Here is a 20,345-nt window from a genome sequence, read left to right as displayed (position 1 = left end):
CTTTACATCTGGGCCAAAGTGTGAATCTATTTGGTTCCATATTTTTGAGTAATAGAACTGAGAGAGTGATCACTTACACAGAGGTGTGTGAATGAATTTTTTTCTGATTTGCTGACCAGGAAAAAATGAATTCCTGAAGCTATGACCTGAAGATTAACTTCTAAAGTTTTACTCCTGCAAAGTAAAAGTGAACATTCTCCCAAACATTTGTGCTTCACTTTTTTAACATTTCAAAGTCAGGTAAATTTTTTATCAAAATGTCACTTCAAAATACAGCTTTAAAATCTACTCAACATTTTTCACTATCAGTGAGAAAAGCCCTATCTTGACTACCCCAAAAATGTTGACATTGTGTGTTGGAGTCAGTTTCTGTTTACTTTCCTTGTTTTGGAATGAAGATTCACAGCATGGAAGAGATCCTGTAACATGAGTTTCGTTATCACTGCTCGCTGCACATGGAAGAGTTATGTGCTAAAGATTCTCAGATAGATTTCCTTGAGTAAAAAATGAATGAGTAAATGAAGGCAAGGAGAAACTTCCTGTGAGGAGCATGCCACTAGCTGTGCCTCAGTTGGATGCAGAAATAAGAACAAGTCTTCTTGACCTGTGAATCTCAGAACCCAAGGCTCAGCTAATGCTTTGGGTTCTGCCTAACACAAAGGTTCAAGAGACAGACCTGGAAAGGGGTCAGGAGAGGGAAGAGATGTGGCTCTATAGTTCCAGCCAGTTTGCTTTTCCATGAGAGAAAATCCAAAGTGTCCCAAACTCCTAATTTCTTCCTGCGGCAAACATCTATGTAGCTCATTAACAGAGTGCCTCTTTCCCACTGTAGAGCTGGTCCTTGGGGAGGATGATAATGTGTTTCTGAGCATTCATTAGCTCAAGAAGCAGTGAATAAGAAAGCTCTAGCTGGGGGCCAGTACTAATCAATATGAGGAAATTTGGGATTTTTTTTACTCTTTTCTGGCAAATGAGCAAGAGATGACATGCCTCCATCTTTCAACTCCTTTATCTTCAATAGACATTGAGATTTTTTTATAGTGAGAAAACATTTAAAAGCAAACAACAACAACAAAAAAGAACAACATAGAGAAATAAGTAGAAAAATTGAAATTTTGTAAGCTGCATAATGTAAGGTCATTGTGGTTTTTAGCTTCAGGTCTTCTGCCTTACATGATGCCTGGTGTGTAGCTGATTTGGGAATGAACCAAGGTCTTTTCAAAGGCATCCTGCTGAGTTTATTCAAGAAAATGGAAACTGAGACTAGCATTAAAGGAAAAGTTTCCCGATCTGACAGTGGATTGCATTCTGGAGAACTGGGGTCCATTTCTAATTTTTCCACAGAGGAAAATTTTTCTGCAGTTTTGTGTGGCACTAGACAAACAGGTAGACCAAAGTTTTCTCAGGCAGCCTCTGTGTTACCCATTTTCCATTTATCTGACTTGGGAGATCTGACTTATAAGAGCATAGAGATATTACAGTTGCAGCTGGAGATTTGGCAATTTGTCATTTGAACACAAGTCTAGATATTTCTAAATATCAAAAAAAGCTCTCTGGAAACTCAGATACTAGTACTTCAAACAGGACATTCAGACTGATAAATATTTATCCTTAATCTCCTTGTGCCGAAATTCTCCCTCTTTACATTGAGAATGATAGCATCTGTCCCATTTCTCCCTGCACACACAGAAGGAGGTGAATTATCCTGTGGTGAGAATGGGGGTCAAATTGCACCAATAAGATGTGAAACATTTGTTTCACGAATAAAGAAGCTCCTAATCTTTCCTAAACAGATAAAAATACAGCTGTTGTTGGGGACAAAAGTTTGGAGAAGTTAAAGAGAAAAGCTCAGTTCTACAGGGCCTGGAGATGATATTCCTAGTGGGAATACTGCTTGACCACCAGGGTGTGTTGAAATTAATGCACATCTATTGACTTAACTGAGTTGGGCCCCAGAGCAAGGAAAGCTCTTTCTGGGGCTCCAGATCCTGAACTCTCATTTACTCACATGAGTTTGGTAGATCTGTGTTGGATATATCCTTCTAATCACGTTTAATTCTGAATGATGTATCCAGAGCGGTGCAGGAAGAAGGCTTAAGCTGTGTATGGGAACTGCTGAATCACAGCCTGAACCTCTGATTGATCACCTGAGGCAAGCAATGAGTCAGCCAGAGGAGCGCAGGTGAAGGCAATTCACCTGTGCTGCCCAAAGGGGTGGAGCCTGGCTGCATCTCTCCTAGACCCATTTAAGTGCTGACTACCAGGGGGGAAGGTTCTCTTCTGGAGGTCCACTCTGCTGGAGTTTCACAGTGAGCCTAGGATATGGGTGAGCATTCTATTTGCTCTGTTTTGGTGTAATAACTGCATAGCCAAGCTTTCTGGTACATTTTGTAGCTATCTCTTATGTACATTCATTGATTATATAAGCTGCCTTTTGAGAAGGTTTGATATAATCTCATTTCATTACGTGCAACTGCTGATCTATCTCCTGTTGCAATAGTCACAAAACCAATGAGAAGAATACTTGTCTTGCTGTCCTTAGCAAAGCTGTGTGGCACTACGCTCTAAGGATATATTTTCAGAAGAAAAATGGTACCAAATAAGAGTCTAGAGATACAACTTGTCTGTTTTAGATGAAGAAGGATTGTCTGTCCTTTTTGAATATTGAGTGTTCTTTACAAAGGCGGGTTTGAAATGCTTTATTGATTACGCAGGAGGTCCAGATAGCTAGGTAACCAACAGCACGAACATTTGGGTAGCAGCCATATGATGAGCAGCATGCGTTTCCAGACAGCTGAAGCTCGTCAAGAGGATTAAAATTTTACTGAAGTTGCTTTCTTTCTTTTGTTATAACTTTCTGGTACAAACATCTTGCAGGCCAGAGAACGTCTGATTTGTTTTAGTTCTTCTTATGTTTCTATTTTATAATATCACTACTGATTCAGTCTGCAAGTTCAGTTAATACTGAATGGCACATCCTACCTTCTGCATGCACACAGCAGCATTCAAGCAGCACTGAGTATGAACAGTGGCACAATGCTACTTCTGGCATAGGGAGGGAAAAGAGACTTTTATTGCCAAGCCCTAGAAGAACAGAAGAGTTACTGATATAGCTAAAGCAAAGAAGAGAGAAAAAGGTATGTTCCATTTCACTGTAGGCTCCAGCATTGGGAATGAGGAAGCAATGTTTCTACTTCTCTGAAGCAGAATGGTTGACTCTGTGTATTAGACTCATCTTCACAAAGACCTTGCGAAGTTTTGTAGGCTTTTCGCAAAACCCACATAATACTGATGCAGACCTAGGATCATTTGAGCTTTGTTATTAAAGCATGGGTATTTTTGTCTGTCTCAAAGCATGGATTTTTCTCTTAATTCTGTAGTAAACAAAAGCCAAGCTTTGTAAGTTGTTTTACTTGGGGAGTTCTATTTTTATCTGAATTACACAATGCAGAAAGAATTCAAACTTAACTTGGCTTGCCAACCCTCTGGTATATATCTGTTTGTGGGAAGGATATCATGATTCTCTGGTAGAATGAGTTTGACAAATTGGAGACAAACAGGTGTGTCTATATGCCCGTATTCATATACCTCTTGTTTTGTGCCTGGATCTTAATCCCCAGATGCCCATGTTACCCAGTGGTAGGACTGTTTTTATGTTTTCTTGTATTGGTATTGGAGTGAGTGGGCTGCTGCCCTTTGTCTTCCAGGTGCTGATTTATAACAGGCTCTCTTCTGCTGTTAATAGAGGCAGAGAAGCAGATACAGCTGTAGAAGGTTGCTCTCCTACGGCATCATGTTTTCCCAAGAATCGCAGTGATGCAGGTTTGCAGTCATTCCCCAGCTCTGATTGCTTTGATCCAGGTAGCTAGATTGTGCAACCTTTCACATGCATCCATCACAGAGCAGATTTTCAAAATCTGCAGTGATTTCACAGGATGCAGGAATTTCACTCAGCTTTGCTCATGTTTCCCACAGTAAATAATTACAATGTTAATGTTAACTTCTGGACCGGACATGCTTGCCTCCACTGTTCTGGACTGGGACTGTCTGCGGTTTCTGTTAATGAAACACCTGCTTTATGCTGTATTTATTATAAAATTTTTGCTATCATGATGTGGGTCCTTGTTTCATAGACCTACCTGGGACGACTTGCCTCTGGGATATGTAATAGGCTATACATTACTTCCTGAAGGCTGATGTTTGTTTTACAATCAATTTGTGGCTACCAAAGCATTTAATGAAAGCATATTGTGATTTTCTGCCTTTATAATCTGCACCATGGTTTCCCATATGCTCAAAGTGTAGTACATCTGTTCCATTTCTCATGTGAATGGCAGTTTTACAGGGCACAGAGCTGCTAATAAAATTACTTTTGACAGTTCAGCTGCAATAGGAAGTTCTTACAGCTTCCAAACTTGTAAAGATGCTTAATTTGTCTTTAATGTTTAGGTGTTTACTCATAATAGAATTTAAAAACATATATTATCTTGTAAAGCAAGCTGGAGTAATAGCCCATTATTTTCTAGTGGAAGGTATTTCTTTGTCATTAATCACCACACGAACTTTTCCTACCTAACCTAGAGATACACAAATAGGCATTGTTAGTGGCATATTAGATAAGTATGCATTTGAAGATAGGCAGATGTTTTGAGAAATAGATGAGGGACAAGCTTAAAGAAGTTTAGTATTTAAAAGCAGAGACTGCAGATACCACTGAATCAAGTAACAAAATGGACAAGAGCAAGACAGATGTGAGCCAATCAATGGCTGTTTCATCAGAGAGAGCAAGTTTTTCCATAGGTAAACTTTTGTCACCCAATCCTGGCAGCATGACATGGGGCAATGTCTTTGTGTAGGAATAATGATGTAAAAAAGCCTCATTTAGTAATGGAAATCAGAACCATTTTCAAAAAAAAAAAAGTCTGCCTATAACAGAACTTTTGAAGTTCTGAATTTTGTTTACTAACAAAAAAAAATATGACTGCTTTCTCCTTGGACTTTTGAACAGTTTTGACTGAAGCTAGAACAATTTTTTGTTTGGTATTCTTAATGTAAGCAGAAAAAAATGATTTTATTAGTAGACCTAGCTATATGGAAATTCTCAAGGAGTCTATGTATGTACTGTCAAATATTTTATAATGCTACAGATTTATGTAAAGTTGAGGATTACTGGAGGAGGACAAAAGCAATCCAGGGGACTCCTATGCCAACAGTAGGCTTAGCGGTAGAAGGAATAGCAACACAAGGACTGTAGAATGGGGGTAGAAATTTGGTGCCCATTTCTTCCTTTGTGAGAACACACACTATGCCTCCTGTAAGAAAGGCATGACTTTGGGTGTTTCTCAGAACCAGTCTCAGCAAAAATCTTTTATTTCCATTAAAATTTCCAGTGCAAAATTATTAAATTTCATATTAGACATATCAGGTAAAATAAAATCTGTAATACTTCAAAAAATAAATTCCAAAATGAGTTTGCATGTCTCTAATCAATGTCCACCTACCTTACTTTCAATGCTCTTTGGACCTCCTTTTGTTGAAATTGCTCCCATGGATTGCGCTCTGCTACCATGGTGGGGGGCAGAGAGGAAGGTGGAGGTGAAATAGGTATTTTAAACCCTCTTGTTTTTATTCACCATCTGTTATACTGCTTCATAGGCAATATATAGTGATGGGTTTTGTAACTTCTCTGGGACTAATGGAGTATTGAAGAAACAATGAAAATTTCACAGTTGTTTAACTGGTTGCTTTATTTCTCCTCCTGCGTTGGTAATATAATCCTGCAGCATCTGTTCTTAATGATAGCCATAACAAGCATGTTGGATGCAGCACACATCACCATTCATAATAAGATAGCGCATCACAGATTTCTGAAAGAAGGAGACACAGCTTGTTTGGCAAAAACTTTAGATAGTTGCAACATTGTTTCTGCTCTCAGAGAGCAGTCTGGTTCTTGGGAATGGAAGGAAACCAGAAAGGCCTCTCCTGCAAACGCGTCATGGCAGGTCCATTCCCTGCCCAGCAGGAGCCCAGCTGTTGTTGCCCGGCAGATTTTCCCAAAACTGAACCTTTATCATGTGAAGCTTTTCCACTCAGTAGGAATCTGCTGCTCACTCACAGTATGCTGGATTTGTTTATTGACATGAAAATACAGAACCATGATAGATGATCCATGCAGAGTAAGTACAACAAATAATGATGCAGCAGTTATTTGAAGCCTCATGTATGTGAGACAATATCCTTACGCAGTATGAAAATCCACATCACATTTCTAAGTAGTGACACCTAAAGGAAACATCCATCCCATCTCACCCACTTTGCCCAGTGACTGGCTCAGATTGGTATTGCTTACAGTAGCTTCAAAGAAGTCAGCAAGCCTTTGCACTTGCCATCACTTTTGGGGATTTGTTGAGAAGACATGAAAATATTTTCAAAGTATATTCAGGCTGTGTGAGATTCATGATAGCAAGCAAAAGAATTAATATTCATCTGAGATAAAAAGGTATTTTGATGGAAGATGGCTTGTGCACGCTAGAACTTCACGTTCTGCACCTATAAATAGTTAGTTCAGGATTCTTTTTTTTTTTTTTGTCATTCTAGAAAGGCTCTGCCCTCCAAAATACATCCAGAAGTTGTCAGACTTCTGTCTTTCACTGTTATGTACCCAAAGGCATACAAAGGGCACTTTTGCCTACAGAGAGCAGAAACAGTCATAGCCCTCTGTTATATTTAATGAACTGTTGGAATACTGTGCAACTGCCAAGTCCTGGATTTCCCTCTGCTGGTTTTAACACAGAAACCAAATAACAGATTTTCTTTCTAACTTACTTTCATTTGCTGTCCTTGTTGTCATTGTGCTTCCGTATAGTTCACAGGAAGCTGAATAAATATAAAGGGCTGATACTCAGAGAAAAATGTCCTCGTAAGTCTGTGCTGATTACAATCTTTCAAATCACGATTAAAATTTGCTTCTTGCAGATTTCTGTAGAGCAGAAATTTCTATTCTGTATTTCAAAAATCACAGAAGCCAACCTGTGCTCATCAGTTCGCTGTGCTGGGTGCACTCAGCACACTTAGGTGCTTGCCTCTGTACTCTCTTTCAGTCTCTCAGAACACAATCTGAGAGTGGATATTGAGATATATAGACCTGCTGTTGCTATTCACTTTTATCTATCTTCTATCAGTTCCAAATTGCAGTGAAAAGGCTGACATTGCAAAACTTTTAGTGTCATAAACTATGATATGATATTTCTGACACAAAGAAATCTTATTTTAATCATATTATCTTATCATAATAATATATTATTATAATCATATGTAGAGCGTCATCTTTTTAGGTAATTTACATCTATGCAGGTAATAATCATAATTTCTAAAATTGCTATAGGAATATATAAGCTTTTTATTTTGTTAGTTTCAAGGAGTCTCAATTATTTTGACTTAGATGTTCAAATGTGAAGTGCATTATGGTATACCTATAATTGTAGGTGTCAAGTTGAAATCAATGTTTAACGTAGTATTAAGCTTCTAAAAATACGTCAAGATAATAAAGGAGATGTGAAAACCTTCAGCTTTTCTTACTTACATCTTACTCACGCAGCACTTTGCAGTTTTGATAAAATTTCATCAGAACGATTTAGTGTTGATGTGCTTTGACTTTGTATTGGGCTTTACCTTTAGGGAACTTGCATTTCTGGGAGGTGTTTATTTCACCCATGCTTGGCACCCAACATTTGCATTCAGCTTGGAAGTGCTCTTTCTTTCAGGAGGTTGGGCAGGAGCCTTTTCAGGTTGTGATTTGGTGCAGGAGCCTAATATGAGTGCTCTCAACTGCCTCCTGTCCTTTGGCTATAAAGTGAAAATAATTTCCTCAAACTTGGCACATGGATTGACCATTTCATGTGAATATCCTTTTGTGCCATTGTCTTATGATGCTCCACAGGCAGAGTTGCCACTGGTTCTGCTAGCCTAAGTCTGTAAACGATCACAATCAGGACCACTGCTACAAGGGGCCATAAATCCCCCACAGCAGGACTCTCCAGCTGTGCTTATTCAACTCCTTTTGCAATCAGGCCTGACTCTTGAATTTTTAGGCACTGTAACAACACAGGAAATAGCCCTTGGCCACTGCATGCTGATGCAGAGCCCAGGAGACATGGCTCTGCAGCTAGAAAGTGCTGGAGGACCCCTTCTCCCAGGACAGTTGTGATGGGCTCATGTTCCCAGCCCACAGAGACACTGAAAAACTGTACAGGTATGGGAGCAGCAATCAGAAACCTAGGTGGCTGAAAGACCTTAACCAGGTTAAGTTTTCTACCAGGCTGCCAAAGCTGAAATGGTGAGCACTTTTCTCACCCCATGCTGGCAGGATTTAGGCAGCTGCACAGCATGATGTTGAGTGACAATCATTCACACATTTTTACTATATAACTTGGAAATGTCTTTAGTACTGTGTAAGGTCTTTTAGGCCCATTTACAGCATCTGCTTGCAACTGTGCATTTAAATGTAGCCAGCAGGTAACAGAAGAATCATTTATCATCCTCTGTCTTCCTTGTGTATGAAACCAATTGCTACTGACAGGTACAATGGCACTTCCAGGCAGATTAACCAGAACAACCTACTTCTGTGTCAGACAAGGAAATCTGTGGCCTTGCAACTCTTTCTAGATCAACAGAGAAAGCTGACCAGCAAGGCTGAGAATGCCAGCTGCACAGCTGAACCAAAAACAGTCTGCATATTTTGCACATATTTTAAGAGGACCCTGAGCGTAAGCAATAGGACTGAAAAGGGCTCACTTTTTCTGCAGGTTGTAGCCCACCTGCACTTGTTGAAGTATTTTCCTTCTCTTACAGGAAGGAAGGATTTCTCTTACTTTTCACAGCCCCAAGCAGAACTTAGCAGTTTAGTGACTGCAGGATAAGAGCGGCTTCACAAAGCACAAAACACAGAACCACCTCTGGAGCACAAAGTGCAACTCTGAGAGCAAATTAATACAAATTAATAAAATACAAATTAAAGCATTCATCTCCATCTCATTATTATTATAGAAGACAGCATAGCTCACTTTCTTGAGGTTTACACAAATCTGTTTTTTCTGTTTCCCGCATTAATTGCCATAATCTGACAGTGGCTCTATATCCCTACGTCCCAAACCTTGACTCTATATCCCCACCTTTAAACAGGTTAAAGCCTCTCAATAGATTGTTTGATACTACTGAGATGTCTTAGTTTGAGAGACACACAGGGAAGTCCCTCTTTATGGTGCTATTTGTTCAGTATGGAGGATGATGCCAACAGCACTTGCTAGAAATTGAAATGTGTGGATCATTACCATTTTGATAAAGTTTTCGCAGGAGTGAATATCACTGCATGCTCATTTTGCAAGGGTAATGGATTTGGTGTGCTGCTGTTGACATGATGGCTGCAGAGAGGGAGGTATGTGCTGCCTTGCTGTGAGGAGATTCCTCATAGGCATTTGTCAGTTGACAAGACTTCCCACAACCCTCACTTTTCCTCTCATCTCTCTGCATGTTACATGGCAGTTTATCTTTGTGCCTTTGGCAATGGTAATTACTGGCTGTGTTAGCAAAAAGGTCAAGCTCTGCATGGATTTATTTTGTCCTGAATATCATGATTTTGTAAGAACAATTCATATTTTGCTCTTCTTTCCTAGGCTGTGTGTTTCACGTAGTGAGACAAGACAGGAACACCATGTCTAGGGAGCTCAAAATTAGGCAGGTGATTTCTGTGGGAGCCTCTGGGCCAGCATGCAGAGAGGGGCATGAGCACCAGCTGCAGCATGGACATGAAAAGACATTGGCCTGATGTCATGCAGGAAATTCCTTGAAACTGAGCTAGTTACCAGCCCCTCAAGGGTACTACATTGATGGTGCTGATGATGCCTAAATGCTTTCTATTCTCCCAGCTGATGGAAAAAGCTGAGCTGGATAAGCTCTTTCTGATGGAACCTTTGCTAAGATTCAGGTTTTTTTGTTAAAGGGAAACTTTATTTCATCTCGAAAAGGAGATCTTGGAGATCAAGCATCAGGTCAAATCAGTCAAAGCACTTAAAAGCACTGTTGTACACAACTGTGAGTTAGTATAAATGTTGCTCAGGATTTTCCCTCTTTTTGCTTAGTTTAAAGGGGACAATGAAAAACTAAATGTTTCAAATGAGGGAGACTAAAACACCATTTCAAAATGTTCTGTGCTTCATATGAAGCTTTTCTCTTCATATAAACTTGTTCCGAAAACTTTGGATTTCCAGAATAAACTTTTCATCAAGTTTGTGTTCCATCAAGTTTCAGTGTTCTACTGAAAAACTTCCAACTGACTTTTGTTGGACCATCCCTAAAGCACCTATCCAACTACTCACTCACCAATCAAAACCATCATGAGTTACATGAGTGTAATGCAGGCACAAAGTGTTGTATTTCAGCCAGTGGGCAGAGAAAGCAAAGTGGTAAACGTGATTGATGGCATAATCTGGTGTTGATTTCATTATAGTGAATACTGAGTAGTAATTACAGCTGAGCCAAGTAATGGTCTGTTGAGATGATGTTTTTCTATAGTGCCCTACAGTTTCCTGCCACAGGTTAGACTGTCTTAACAGAAATATGTTCTTCAATTAACATCTCAATGCATAGAGCAGATTGTTTTAGCTTAGCTGTTGATTTAAAAGTTGTTTTGTCTTTAGGCTTGGGAGACAAATTCCCTTCAAATGTATTAAAGTGATTTATCAAGTAGAATATCTCCTTTTCATCCCTGCTTTATCCCTCCCTCCCCCCCATATAAGTTGTGATGTTAGAATCCTAGATTTTTCAGGACTTCAGATTCTGCATGGCTGATCAGAGTGTTTCATGTGTATACACAAGCTAAAATCAGAACTTTTTCATTCTGTGTGATGTGTTTTGGCAACTACACGTTATCTGAGGTTGTTCACAGTCTGTAGATGTCAATGTGCTTGTGAAGTATTAGTACAGATGAAAAGTCCTGCCACACATTTTCTTAATGTGTGTACTTAGGAGTGTGACCTCATTTACACGATGAGTCAAGAGCAAATCGGTAGCAGATGGTATAGCTGCAGATCTGGATTTGCACTTCCTTGTTCAAACCACTGGGTGTTTCTCTTGCAAGGACAGAAGTGTGATCCTCAACCAGGGACTAACAAGGAGTGATTTAAAAAAAAAAAAAAAAAAAAAAAAAAAACCACAACTGTATATTTGTAATATATGATATAGAAGATTGATGTGGAAACATCTTTGCAACCAAATAGCACTTGAATACAAGAATTTTGTTCTAACAAACAGATCATTGTAGAACCAGACCCCAAGTAAACATAACAAAATGTATCTTCAAACATTGTTCTCTTCCAAGTACAAATTCTCCCATTTTTCTTTCATTTTAAGTAGTTCTCATCTGTTTCAGATGAGAAAAAGAACTGGAAGAATTTCTGCTTTGAAGCAACACTCATTTTGCTTGCATGTACATTTGGAACTCATCAAAGCTACATCAAAGAGTTTTATCATGTCTGTGCATCAAACAAGTAATGACAGAGCAGCAGTTTTAAGAGCAAAGCCTGGAGCTTCATCTTCACCTTTGTATTTGAATAAGGCTTTCAGAAGGAGAAAAACAGGTAAATGCAGTATTTTCCTCAAAATGAGAGGACTGGTCTTTAAAATAACTTTTAATTTATCTGAAAATAAAATTCAACAATTAAAAATAATCCAATCAGATATGGAAGGAAATGTTCAACTTTCTAGAATTAAAAGAAATGTTGAGGAACGATGAAATAATGCTTCTTTAGTGAAACATGAAAGTATGTTCAATCTTTCAGTTTAAATTCACTCTTTAATTGTCTCCTAGTGCGATCTATAGCCTATATGGTCCATGCAGATGCAATCTGATGGTACCCTGCAGCACCCACCTCATCAGAATTATCACTATATGGCAGCTCACTGCCTTGTAAAGAAAAGATCCTTTCTTTTGGAATCTTGCACTTGAGGCAACTACAGTCAACAAGTTCCAAAGCCTTTTCTTCCCCCTGAGATATACATGGGATAAAATTTAAATGAACATCTGAAGAGTATTTTTTCTTCATTTCCTGTTGTGAGAACAGGACATCACAGCATTTTAAAGCCATGTCAGTATCACTGACCCAAAGTTTTGTCCTAGCTTAATTGGTTCAGGCACTTTTAAAATATCCACTGGTATTCATAAGAAGGCATTTTGCAACTCCTCTCTGTTGTCTCCTGTGCACTCAGCACCCAGAAGACCTGTTTGGCATTTATCTCTGAACCTTAACATCAATTGAGAGCTCATGATCTATGCAGCAAGGTGATTATGAATAAATTCTGGCAGGCTCCTTAAAGTCAGAAGGAAAAACAGTCATAGGAACCTCATACAGGTGCTGAAAATGCTTTTTCATAGGGTCTATCTGCAATTTAAAATTCTACTGTTAAAACTCTTGAATTGTTTTTTTTGGGGGGTTATGATGTTGAGTTTAGTTTCTTACTCCTTTTCACATTCTATTCTACAGTATTTTAATCAGGGATAAATTCAGAGGCTTTCTGAAGTACTCATTTTGTCTCTTTTTCTTTTAGTTTTGCAATAAAATATTAAGTAGATTGCAGTTCTTCCATTTGGAAAAGAGAATGCAATGAATGTTACAATACTGAGCTGTAAGACCATGATTAGTAAAGTGAAGGATTATTTCTTGCAGTATGAGATGTATTCAGTAAAATTAATGGCAGGATTAAAACTGATAAAAGGAATTACTTTCCTGTAAAATTTACAATTAAATTCTGAGGCTCATTTTTGCAGAAATGCATCAGTATGTAGCTCCTTTGGCGTTTACAGAGCCCGTTGAACCAAATTCAACTCTTGGTTTAGAAACTTGTAAGCTGCTGGTTGGGCATGCCTCTATGCAGTGTCCGTGAGGTCCCACTGCAGCTTGCTGATAAGATGACCTTAGGCATGGTGCTGGTGGAGAAGTTCCTATATTCTTATGTTTGTGACTCCTAATGTCACGATGTCAACTTATATCATATTTATGTTTTCCTTCAGTGCAAGGAATCAAAATAATGCTACAGTTGTCTTTATTTAAAATAATAAAATCATTCGATTATTCTGTTAGATATGAAAGTCTCTTGCCAATCTGAGTTTAAACTCTCCAGAACAGTGACACCACTGAGTCACAATTCATGCTCTAATTTTTCTCATTTTCTGTGACTGGGCATGCATCTTGTCACTAATTATTGCAGACATATAGCATGGTGTTACGTGGAGTCAATGCATAACTTTAATATTGCTTCACACTTTCTGCTTTCAATCAATTCCACTTGACTCTTTTGCAAAATCTAGATTGAGAAATCTTCCAGTGCTAGATAATCACATGCCTACTAAGACGCTGTTAATGAACCTTATGATTCTATTCTATGAATAGCATTTTATAGAATCCTTAGAGTTGGAAGGGTCTTTTAAAGGTCACCTAGTCCAACTCCCCTGCAGTGATAAGGGACACCACAGCTGGATCAGGTTGCCCAGGGTCTTATCCCGCCTAGCCTTGAAAATCTCCAGGGATGGGGCATCAACCACACACCTGTTCTGGTGCCTCACCAACCTCACTGTAAAAGACTTTTTCCTTATATTTAACCTAAATCTACCCTCTTTAAGCTTGAAGCCATTTCCCTTGTTCTATTATAACTGACTGCTAAAGAATCTGTCCCCTCTTTTCTGCAGCTAAAGGCCTTTATATATGTATATTTACTGTATTTGCCCCAGCAGCCTCACTGAGTTCCCTCCAAAGGGAAGGAAAACACTCGTTTGGCAGCCCTAAGCAGTGGTCACTTGGAGCCACTAGGTCTTCCTCCCCACTTTGACCTGGAGTGCCACAATTCCTTTTCACGCACAGTTTGAGGCCCCTGCAGGTAAAACCACAGACTACTTTTCTGTATCATAAAGGAAAAGCTACTTACCATTTTTGGTTTCACTGAAGCACAATTTCTAGCAGGGGAATTTGGCACTTCAGCTGGAGTAGTTCTCAGATCTCTTCTACTGTCATTTAATGAATGAGAGTACTTAAGCTGGTAAGCAGTCATAACCTCTGTAGTTTTGCACAGAGATTTTCATCTACAATGTCAACTAAAGTGAGTTTCATATAAGAAGCTATTTTTAAGTATGCACTGGATTTTCAGCAGAAGTTAAATCTTATAATGAGAGGTTAATGACTCTGTACATAGAGTTGAATTTGTGTCACGTCATTTCCTCATGCAGTATTCCAGGTTGCCACATTTCTGCTACACAGATATCAGCTTCCCTCAAATGATATACAAGATTATTTAGGAAATAAAATCATTAAGAACTTCTGTAAATATAAAAAAGAAAATCTTAAGGATGTATTGTGCATGTTCCAAGGCGTAACTCAATAGTTGCTGGTTGGGCTTCAAGAGTACCCATGATAAGACAGAAGAATCTGCTTCCATCTGCTTCATTTGCCTGAGAATTCCACAAAATCTAATTTGGAACAGATTTCTGGCATGTGGGACTGAGGGAGAATACATTCACTCCCAGTCATTACCTGATGAATGTTTCTCCATCACTCATTGTAACCTCAGCCACACCATCCTTTAGCAATACACATTGCCAGCATGTCCTGTGGGCTTGTTAGTTTGGCAAGAACTGCATGAGCTTCTGAAGCAGCTGAAGACAATGGTAAAAAATATATGGCAAGATATTTGGTGTGAAAGAGCTGCCCAGCAGTTCTAAGTTCAAATTAGCTATAGGTAGCAAAGGCCTTTTCTGTTTTTGATACAACATTTTTTTTGTATGGACTTGATGCAGTTCTGACTTCAACCAAATTGCACCTTTCACAAAAAATCATGTTTGAGGGGAAGGGTACCAATCAGATTTTGCACCTTTACTCAGGTTGGATGCCACATTGTCCCACTGGTTTCCTCATCAGTGCTGATAAATCTGTGCAAGAAGTGAATGAGGAAAAAACCATCCTGTTCAGGATGAGGCCCTAAGTCCAGTGTAGGTTTATAGAGCCATAGTTTTTATGCAGAGCATGTCATTTATTTCTAAAGTAAGGCTACTAAGATTTTTAAGTGGCTGGAGTTGACATCTTACATGAAGTTTAATCCTGTTCTCCTCCTCAAAAATAGTTTATTAAGATATTAATTGAAGAAGAAAAAAGTAAAAATTTACTTTTCATGCTCACTTGCTTGTTCTGCTTGATACAGATAGATACCACTGCTCCCGTTTAGCTGTATTTGCGCAGCAAAGGATGATAATGCCATCAGATGCCCATACCTTAATGCCGTCAGATGCCCATACCTGTTTGCTCATCCAAGAGGTGATTGCAAGTATTTGAATTCTTTACAGAGAGCACTACTGGAAATATAAATATATATATAATATAAATGTATATATATATATAAATAAATGTATATATGTATATATATATATATATACCTTCTCACTACCTTCTCACTACTGCCCTCTGAAAAAGAAGATGAATTCTGAGCAAAGATAACATTTTAAAACTAGTTTTATTTTTAGGAAATTAATACCTTGCATTATGTAGTTACCCTAACTCCTTAGCTTACCGTGTGTGCATTTGCAAAGTATCACCAAAGGGAGGAATTTTCAGACTCCATTTTTTTCCTCCATGTGTTAAGAACATGCAGAAGACTTCCCTCAGAGTCCCGAGCTTTTTAAGCCCTACTGTCAAGCCAGAAAATTGCTGTAGATTATATATACAGATTTATGAATAAAAAGCTTGCACAGTCACATCACTGGTAATGCATCTTTTTTGTTCCTCACTTAGGCAAACCTTGAAAATTCCAGTTGTCCAGGAATAGAAGCTTATCTTGTGTCTGTATATACAATATCACAAAGATCAATCATTGGGAGGTTTCACAGGCTTGCATAAATGCACGGAAACCAAGAATCTTCCTGTTAAATTCTCTCTTATTTAGAAGCAGGTACCCAAGACAGTAAATCAACCTTTTAGTATGCAACAGGTTTATGGCTGATTTGATTTTGAACACTATGTTGTCCTCCATTACCATAGGTGTGTGAACAGGGATGGCTGAGCAGCACATAATTTCTCTGGAGGCACTCCAATTCACGTCCTTTCCTTGGGCATTTGTCGTGACAATTCACTCACTGTTGCCAGCAGGCAGATGCATCTACTTTAAAATAGCTGTAATATTATGCAAATCTTAGGAGCTGTTATGAGTAGCTGTGGTAGGAGATGCTAATTCAATGCTTTTTAGGAAATAAAATATATATTTTAGCTTGAATGTAGTTTTTGTGCTCAGTACTACTGAGTGGATCCTTCAGGCCCTGGTCTCACAGCAGCAAATTTATGGTCAGATACCACAGCCAGCCCAGGGCATGGGTGCTGGTACTAGGAAGGTCTGAAGGGAATCGCAGGGCAGAATATGTTGGTGAGCCCTTGGTGCCTTTGGTATAGACTTAGCTTTTCCCTCAGCAGCACCATGAAATTTTTGACCTGCACAGATAGCATTTGTTTTGGGAACCTCAGATCTGAATCTCAAAATTCAACATTCTGTTCTCTAGCACTGGTTATCTGCTCTACCACTAGAACTGCCAATTTTGCTGATCACTCTTTCTTTTTCTTAATTTTCAGACTTTATAGCAGGTACAAAAGCCGTCTAGCGCAAGCAACCTGTGATTTAGTTGTGCATCAATGGCTCTGAGAGAGAGGATCAAAAAACTGAGTATGGAAGAGACCTCAAAGCACAGAGTCCCCTGAGCATGTTGCTGGAGCTGTTTCCATTTGAGCTCTGGACATCTCCAGGGATGGGCATTCCTGGTCCTACTATTTGCAGCTGTTATTTATGTTCATTTCACAAATTGTTTGCTGTTGCTGGGACCATGTTTGGTGGAGGAAGAAAAAAAAAATGAACAGTAAGAATGGAATAACAATTCAACTGTTTTTTTTGTTTTGTTTTGTTTTGTTTTAAACTACAGTACACAGTGTAGCATAAACCAACAAATGAGAGGATTTTGAGTGGTCTCTGATTCTTCTATATAGTCGACATTTCCTGCCAGCTTCTCTCTGAACTGATCTGAGACTGAGTTTCCAGCCTATTCCCTGTAATATTCTCTTGAAGTACTGGTTAAAATGCAGGTGCATTTGACATTGGTCGCATTTCACTTTCCATGCCAGACCTCAAGCCCTTTTTATACCTGATCTCCAGAAGTGTTTTCTGATGTTGCAAACGAAACAGAATTATTGAAATAAATTGGTGACCTCTGGCATTTGAACATCAATAAGAAGATCTCTTAGGGCTCATCCTCTTCAATAAGTCAATGCAATAAATGCACAATTGGATCATGCATTACCAAGAGAAAGGTTAAGGGAAAAGGAAATTGTAGAAAATTTTCCATATTCTATTTACCATCTGATAATAAATAATTGTTTTTCTAAGGTTTGTCTTACTTTCAATGTGCTTCAGTTTATATACTTTCAGTGTACATTTTCACTTGGAACCTTAAAAATAACTTGAATGTAATATTTTTGTGTTGGTTCTCAATAAAGATGGAGGTCTGTTTTAGAAAACCATTGGGTCTTTACCAAGCCTTGTCTTGGCCTGCCAATGCCCAATCAAGTCTCACACCTATGAAACAATCTTGCAACATGCCCATGAGACCATAAACCATCACTGAGAAGCAGATGAAAATCTTTCCAGTTTGTGAAGCAGAGCTGAAGAAACTGCAGTGGTCTGATTCGTTTTGGTGGCTGCTTATTTAAAACTTATTGCAGTGTATCCAAAGCAATCCTTCCTATATGCTTTAAAAATACACAATAGTTGGTGACCAGCATGGAGAACTGAAAGGAAAGCACAATTTTCCAAACAGGTTTCCCATGAAATTTCCTGATGGGGGATGACACAGACAGATCTTTCTTTGAGCAGTAACCTCTGACAGACACTGAAACAATATTTTCCATGAAATCTGCCAGAAACCCGTGAAGGATTTTCCAAGCCAATGCATAAATATAAATCTTGTTTTGTAATGTAAACGACTGTAAATATATATATATATTTTTATGAGGGGAAAAAAAAAAAATTGAGCTGGATTTTACTTGTGCTTTTGGGAGATTAGATTTAGTTTCTTCTCCACACTTTTTCTCACCTCAGGTGAGAAGCTGATGCCTGCTTGGGATCCTGAAATAGAATCCCAGTGGAAAGAACAACATAAGAAAGGGGAAGTCAAACATGGGCATAGGAAAAGACCTGACTACCCAGCTATCTCTTCTGCTGTGCCCATTGGTCACACATAAAAATGAGCCTCCTAGACTGCCAACAGAAATTCCCATCACCAGCCAGTCTAAGACATATTGCTTAGCCATCTTACACATTTCTTAAGTGGCTTTTGAAACATTATATTGTTATTTCTCTATTGGAATTGGTCATCACAAGAGACAGGCTGGAAGACCAAAATAGAATGAAATGACTGGAAGGGGGAGAATCTCTAGGACTAATTCCTTTCAGCGCCTGGTAATGAGGGAGGAGCTATAAGGATGTGACTTACTGCAGTTGGTGCTTGAACAACAATGTTCAGCAGAAAAATTACTGGAGTGCTATTGAGGAACATGCAGTGCTCAGCCACCTGCAGTCTTCGCACAGAAAAGGATTAAAGGTTTAATTTATCTTACATACAGCTGTTTTGAGAAGACTTAATCTCTGGGAACACCCTTCTGAGAATCTCACACTATTAGTAAATAGTCCGAAGCTGCTCTCCACAGTTTCCACATCGGTCTGCAATTGTATGGGAAATTTACTGGGAAAACTCTCAAGCCAGAAAAGCAGCAGGGATCCTGAGGAGGTGACTGGTGTATGGGACATCTTGATAGTTACCTTTTCTCAGAATTGATTTTGATGTGAAACAGTAAGTATCATAGAATCATAGAACCATAGAATGTCTTGGGTTGGGAGGGATCTTAAAGACTAGGTCTTTAAAATCCAGATCTTTAAGATCCCTTCCCTTCCATGCCACCCACAGAACTGGGCTAGCCAGGGCCCCATCCAACTCATCCTTGAGTATCTCCAGAGATGGGGGATCCCTAATCTCTCTGGGCAGCAGTGCCAGGGCCTGACAGTTCTCTGAATAAAAAAATTCCTCACAGTATCTAATCTAAATTTCCCCTCTTTTAGTTTAAAACCATTCCCCCTTGTCCTATCACTATCATACTGCATGAAAAGTCAGTTTCTCTCTTGTTTATAAACTCTTTTTATGCATGGAAGACCACAGTGAGGACTCCCTGTAGCCTTTTCTTCTCTAGACTGAAAAAGCCTTGAGCTCCTTCAACTTTTCTTTGTAGGAGAGGTGCACCAGTCCTTTGATAACCTTCATGGTCCTCCTCTGGACCTGCTCCAGTAGTTTCATATCCATCTTGGGATGGGGGTCGCCAGCTTGCATGCAGTACTCCAGATGAAGCCTCATGAGGGCAGAGTAGAAGAGGACAATTACTTTCCCTGCTGTTACCCCTATTTTGATGCTGTTGGCCTTTTGGGCTGCAAGCGCATACTGTTGGCTCACATTAAGCTTTTCATTCACTCAAGCCCCAGAGTCTTTCTCCACAAGCCTGGCCTCAAGGAGTTATCTCAGTCTGTACACCTGCTTATCCTGTTTCTATCTTAGCATCACTTCCAGGAGGATCCAGTCTATGATCTTTCTAGGCACAGAAGTGAGGTCACCAGCCTGTAGTGTCCCTGATCTTCCTTTTTCCCTTTTTAAAAAATAAGAGTGATGTTTCCCTTTCTCCAATCACCAAAGACTTCACCTGACAGCCATGACTTCTCAAATACAATGGAGAGAAGCTTGGCAGCTGCATCAGCCACTATTGCTCACATTCTGCAGGTAACTTTGATTTCTTTATTCCTCAAAACAAAACGTAGAGACTCTAGTTTTCATCCAAAAATATGTCTAGAATCTAACTTTCTAGGATTATTTTTAATGTAAAAGTGAATTTTCCACTGAGAAAAAAAAAAAAATCATTTGGTTGTTTTTTTTTTCCTACTATCAGAATTCTATTTTGTGCAAGAAAAGCAGTACTTATTTATGCTTTTCAACATGAATATAACCAAAGCTAAAGTTAACACAAAACAGCAGCAACTGCTCCTACCTACACCAGCCCTAGCAGAGGTGCTGCAACAGTTCTGCTCTCTGCACAGGAACACTTTCTCCCCAGGTTGATAATGTAAACTCACATTAGCCTCCAGGCTCCCATGGCATTTCTCTCTACTGAGTCACTTTTAATGGTAGTTCTCTTCCCCTCCTATTTCCATTCCTTCTTGTCAGATTGTGCTGG

At 39.1% G+C, this 20,345-nt stretch overlaps 1 long non-coding RNA gene across 1 annotated transcript; it reads left to right on the top strand.

The window, feature by feature from the left end:
• Positions 1–2,304: 2,304 nt before the first annotated feature.
• Positions 2,305–16,691, top strand: LOC122189249. Its single transcript, XR_006181762.1, has 3 exons — positions 2,305–2,326; positions 15,241–15,353; positions 16,656–16,691. It is a non-coding gene; the product is annotated as an uncharacterized LOC122189249 (long non-coding RNA).
• The last annotated feature ends 3,654 nt before the right edge of the window (positions 16,692–20,345 follow it).

This window comes from Lagopus leucura, unplaced genomic scaffold (genome assembly GCF_019238085.1).
Source record: "Lagopus leucura isolate 7727_CA_CO unplaced genomic scaffold, USGS_WTPT01 Super-Scaffold_100157, whole genome shotgun sequence".
NCBI classification, from domain to species: domain Eukaryota; kingdom Metazoa; phylum Chordata; class Aves; order Galliformes; family Phasianidae; genus Lagopus; species Lagopus leucura.
The sequence above is the reverse complement of the archived record's forward strand: the minus strand, read 5'-3'. Positions and strand labels throughout refer to the sequence as shown.